The sequence below is a fragment of the Miscanthus floridulus genome, chromosome 9 (genome assembly GCF_019320115.1).
Source record: "Miscanthus floridulus cultivar M001 chromosome 9, ASM1932011v1, whole genome shotgun sequence".
Classification (NCBI taxonomy): Eukaryota; Viridiplantae; Streptophyta; class Magnoliopsida; order Poales; family Poaceae; genus Miscanthus; species Miscanthus floridulus.
Window position 1 is genome coordinate 1,472,006 of NC_089588.1, and position 6,053 is coordinate 1,478,058.

A 6,053-nucleotide genomic window follows, 5' to 3' on the forward strand; every position below is an offset into this window, starting at 1 on the left:
GCTCATTTGGGCTAGAATTGAACTATTGGCCTAGTAAACACACGTACAACTTATTGACAAAATAACAACTCTGCCACTGCAGAAAGAAACTCTGCCACAAATCAAAATTAACTCAGAGCACCCAATTAATATTTCAGATGCTGCTAGATTTTGCACAATCTTATATGCAAATTAAGTGTACTACATTATATTGATGAAATTACTACTGACACAAAATATTTACTCAAACATAATGAGATGTTCTCGGTGAAAAAATGCACAATGAATATCATCTTCAAATATTACAAAACAAGAATGCAAAAATTGCACATTTCAAATAGTGCAAATACTACATATTGTTATTGCAATTATACTGTATATGTATATAAATACATAATCCACCTCAACAAATCACTAGGTAACTAAATAGCTTGGACGACATCTACACCACTAATCCAACTTGCTTATCAATGTGGGCCCTAAGAATGATCACATCACCAATGAAAAGACCATAGTTTAATTAGTACAAATCAATAAGTCGTGAGGATTCCCTAAGTACTAATGGAAAATTAGTAGGGAAAGTGCTGAGCTTACATGGAGTACTAAATGGCCTCTCGAGCTGTGGTCGTAGGCAAGAATGCATCAACAACAACCTCTTTGTTCTCATTTTTGTTGTCTAGGATATATCGCAAAGGAAGCTTATACATGTAGATATGATTGTACCAAATATAATTGAGCATGTGTAGTAAGACGACAGTAGATGAATTAAGCAGGATACAGTCTTCAAAAAAGCGCTTGATCTCTTGTAGGCGGTGAGGAGACAGCTCACTGATATAGTTGTAGTGATGGTATTCAGGATCATCAGCAGTCTGCTATTATCTTGTCATATTTTTCACCCTGACAACGCCCAACAGATACCCATAGTTAGAAAATAAGTAAAAGCAGGGTTGTTCTTTTCCCTCTACCTCAAATAGTGTCTAACGTGAAATACCTGGTCAATCATGGGCATAAGGCCAATTGCTCTTCCTCGGAGAGGAACGAACCAGGAATAACAGGCTCCTGCATGAGATAAATCATCACAAGGTCATGACACTCCTCGTATGATATCACAAAATTCGTTCACAAATAACTGCAATTGACTCAACTATAGAGCAGCTAGTCAGTCTGACTGTCTGAGAATGTGTCTACAAAAGAACTAATGTTAGCTATCCTTGAACAGAAACAAGGACCTTGTAATCCAAAGAGTGAATACTCTACATTCTTCACAAATGCCCCCATAAGACAAAGACAAGTGGAAGAAGGAAGACTAACCTGCATCAGAACCAACACTTCCATTGGGTCATTGTCTTCACAAAGAGTCCTCGGAATGAAACCATAATTGCGAGGGTATACAACTGATGAGTACAGGACTCGATCAACCTACCAAATTATAGCACATGTCAGAAAGAAAGAAAAATAAATTAAACTATTACATTTCATCAGTGCAGGACTCAATCATCCTGTACTTGCAAATTTCTAAAATGTGTCGGGACAAATCACAACTAACAATTTTTTTTCTATAGGAAGATAAATATCTAGAAATCTAGCAGATCTATGACAAGCACTAAAGATAAATGTCTGAAATCTCTAACAGCCTCCTACCAAGAATTAGTTAAATTATTATTGAGGGATGTAGCCTGAAATCTCTAAAACATGGTAGTAAACTATATGTAAAGCGCAGGTTAGCTTTGCATACGGCTACAGAACTTAAACGACACAACAACAGCAATACTGAAGGACACTTCTGCCTCTGCTATCAACTTTGAAGAGCTAAATACTGAGCATTGCCGTGCAAGTGCAGCTTCAGTAATGAAAGGGAGAAATGATTTGCCTCTGGCTATTAGAAAAGTACTAGTATTATTACTAATTTAACTATGGTGTGGGCTAGCACAAATCACAATAAACAAAGAAAAAGTTGTGGCCCAGTAAGACATTACACGATTGTAGAAAATGTGTAAAACAGACAAACTATGAATCCCAAACCGCTCAGTTCAACTATACCATGTACAACCCACTACACAAAACCCAGATCAAAAAAGTTGGAAGGATTCTCATGGAAGAATGATTTCCTTACTAATAGTCAACCCCTAAAAGTAAAAAGGGACATATTGCATATTCTCAACGCTAAAATTGCAGTGCTCAATAATTGCAATTTACAGCATTGCTGGTTGCAATTATTAAGTAACTGAATGTTTTATTTGTTTTTTTTTGTGAATAGAACAGATTAATAGGAACAGAGCACTGCGACTATTATGGACAAGAACAATAAATGCCACTCAAAAGAACTATTATGGACAAGAACTATTATGGATTCTATAGGAGTATGTCTAAGAGTTGAGCCTGCAGCCTATTATTGGATACAAGTTCTGGTTTTAGTCTACTAATTTTGACTAAGAACGACGTAAAATACAATACACTCAAAAGGACATGACAGCATCAGGTCAGAGCGAGCGGATGAGCGCGGAGAGGGAGGCCCTGGAGCAAATAGCGAGCGGCAACGGAGGAGGAAGAAGGTCAATTACTAATATACCCCCAGTGCATAGTGGCATGTCTCTCATGAATCCGAAAATCCCCCAGCTGGCAGCTGCTTCTGCTCGCTGCAGCATTCTAGTACAAGGGCTACAATGGAGTACAGCCTAGTACCCTCCTACAGATTTGGTATGGTTTGACAGGGCAGAAGGCCATAGGGTTGGTGACCGGGACGACAGCTCCATGCCGTGCTCAGCGCAACACTGTGTGCAGCAAAGGAAGCGAAGGCAGTCAGGACCGCAGGAGGAAGGCTAGAAATACCGAAAGATCGACTACTCCTGCTACAAGGCATCGTCCAATCATAGGAGTAGCAGCACTAGCCACTGGGATAGCCGCCATGATAGGCAAGTGCATAGGCAGCGGCTTTGCTATGCGCTAGCTGAATCGGACTAGGTTACTCTACTCCACTGGACACCAGTCCACCCCACCCTCCTCCTATGGCTAGAGGCAACAGGGCCACAGAGGCGGTGATCGGACCACGAGATGATGGATGTGACAACGATTGCTCCACCGAGCGAAGGCAGGACCCCGCAAAACAACAACAACAACAACAACAACAACAACCAACACGGAATCAAAAAAATGATCAAAAACCTAAGACAAGGGAGCTCAGATCTCACATCACCTGACCTACAACATCAAATCTGAGATTGAGCCTAGAACTGACATACAGCCTAGAACCTGAATATGAGTTAACTAAACTCCACCCTAGATCTGCATAAAAAACATCGACGGGGTGTCGAATGCCCGATCTAAGCAAACACAGATCCACACATCGCCAGAACACAAAGAATATCACAGAAAAAGGGCACACAAAAAGAGATACCTATACTCTTAGGGCCAACTGATGCTGCCATGAGATCTTCCTCTTCCCAAATTGCCCTGTTGGGTTCTGGACATCCCAGAACACAGGCATTCTCACCTGGCTTGGGCCGGCAGCACATCACCTTCCATTAGATACCTCTTTGACTTGTTGAAGCCTAGAGGGGCCCTATAACCATGGTGCTCTTCGATTTCCATCTCCTCATAACCCTAAAATGAGAGAAACCAGTTGAGATAACTGACAACTTGAGAGCTATTGCAGCAAGTGTAATGAGGTTTATCGCAATTTTGTACCGGCTCATAGGCCTCGTTGAGGTCAATCACTGGAGATGCCCTTGGAGAACCACCATGCCTTCGGTGCACCAACTGGCTTCTACTGGAGCTCCCGGCAGCATGAACCGACTGGTGCTGGGCGTCACCTGCCGAAGCAGCTGTCCAGGATGCAGATGACATTGCTGGATTCCTCAGTCTACAGACAATTGCCTAATGATGCATCAACCAATCAAAAACCAATCACCCCATGAACCAACAACTTAAACTAACCTGACATCACAAAGAATATCTCTAAAAGCCATTTTGGTGAGTAAAAAACATATTAAACTGCACAAATATTTATGTTAGGATACTAGTTGATCTTCAGGGCACACATCATGCAGAGCTATTATACAACAAAAATTGCAGAAGTGGCACAATCATTACAAACTGGTAATGTAAAAAGAAAAGGTCTGGGAAATGAAAACTACTTAGCAACCTAACATTAGACATATGATGCAGTTTGTAAAATGACACACACACATCCACTCATCACACACACAGATCCGAAACAAAAAATGGCACATGAGCTGGCGGAACCAAGTACCTTAGGCCTCATCGAGGCAAAGGACACCTGGTAAAAAATGTGGCTCATCTTGTCAGCAAGCCCAGCCTTCTCAACAGCAGCAACAAAATCACCACTGCCGATGATGGTGGTGACACCCTTTGTGGTTGTAAACTCAGCCAGCTTCTTAGCAAAATAGCCTAAAGAAACACAAATTGTCTAAAAACAATGATATATAAAAAAAAGATAGATAAGACACAAAGCCATTTTACCCCCATCCTACTCAAAAAGTACCTAAATATACTTAAAAGATCATAAGCAAGGATGACATTTTATTACCTTCTGCATGAGGAAGCCAGCACACAGCAGCCTTCAAAAAAATACTTGGTAACTCCTTCAGTTGAAGCATGAGCTCTGTGTGCCGTGCTGAAAAATGCATCATTAACAAAAAAAAAGGTCAGCAACAGATGCTAGCTTCTTAGCAAAACTCAGTGTCGTTCTTCTCTTCCTTCTTGTATAATCTAACATTCTCTAGGAGCAGAACTCCACCTATTGGCAAAGTAGAAGCAAAACTTCTCAACTTCCTCCCAAAAGCAATCATTGGCCATCACAAATGCAGGAATGCAACTGAAAAATTTAACTGTAAAAGATGCTCTAAAACAAGTCAACTGGACAAGGAGTTAAACAAATCTCGATTGACAAAGCCAAAGCCAAAACTGAACAGGCTATGAGTTCAGCAAGTTTGGTTTATGGATTCTTTTGCACATAGTATAAACATGATGAATGGGGACCAAAATTCAAAAAGAATTGCCTAATGATGCATCAACCACTCAAAAACCAATCACCCCATGAACCAACAACTTAAACTAGCCTGACATCACAGAGAAAGAGAGAGAAACACACACACACACACTCACTCTCTTTCCAATAAAAGCAACACACACAAAGGCACTCAAAAGGCCAAAAAAACAAGAAGCTTATTCAGCAGCAAGCAGCATGCAGCTACAACAGCAACAGTAGCATCAGACTTAATCAGTAGTAGCATCAAGCAGCAGCAGTCAAATACACAACCACTACCACACAGAGAGAGAGAGACATCAGCAAACATCAGTAGCAGCAAGCATCAGTAGCAGCAGCCAAAAGCAGCAAGCAGCACCAAAAAACAAAAAAAGGAAGCAACAGCTCCAAAAAGCAGAAAAAATGGCAGCAGCGGGTCAAAAAAATGCAGATCTACTAAAAAACAAAAATCAGCTACAAATACAGAATCAAGAAAAATACAACACACACCCACAAGTAAAGACACACACCCACAAGTAGAGACACACACCCAGAAAAAGACAGAGAGAGAGACAGAGACACAGAGAGAGAGAGAGACGCACACACACATAAAAAGAGAGAGACAAACACAGAGAGAGACACAAAGACGAGCTTAGCTTCTAGGGGTCTTTATTTGCATAAATTACAATAAAACAAAATCACAAAAATGCAGTGTGTTCTAGCATAAATATCTAAAATGTGTCGGCACAAATCACAAGTAACAATTTCTTCTAGAGGAAGACAAGGACAAAAATGTGGTGTGCACTAGCACAAATCACAATAAACAAAGGACAAGGTATGTTAGCACAAATCACAAGAAATAATTTTTTCTATGAAAAGACAAGGACAAAAATTTGGTGTGTGTTGGCACAAATCACAAAAAATATTTTTTTTTCTATGGAAGGACAAGGACAAAAATGTGGCGTGTGCTGGCACAAATCACAAAAACAAAGGACAAGATGTGGAAATGAATATTGATAGTTATTACAAATTGTATTCAAACAATGTAATGCCAGTTATACTCATGAGGTAAATCAAAATTTCACATATT

General features: G+C 40.2%; 1 pseudogene; it reads right to left on the minus strand.

Annotated features, from left to right (window-relative positions):
- Positions 1–581: 581 nt before the first annotated feature.
- LOC136483264 (soluble inorganic pyrophosphatase-like) lies at positions 582–4,655 on the minus strand (annotated as a pseudogene).
- Positions 4,656–6,053: the final 1,398 nt, after the last annotated feature.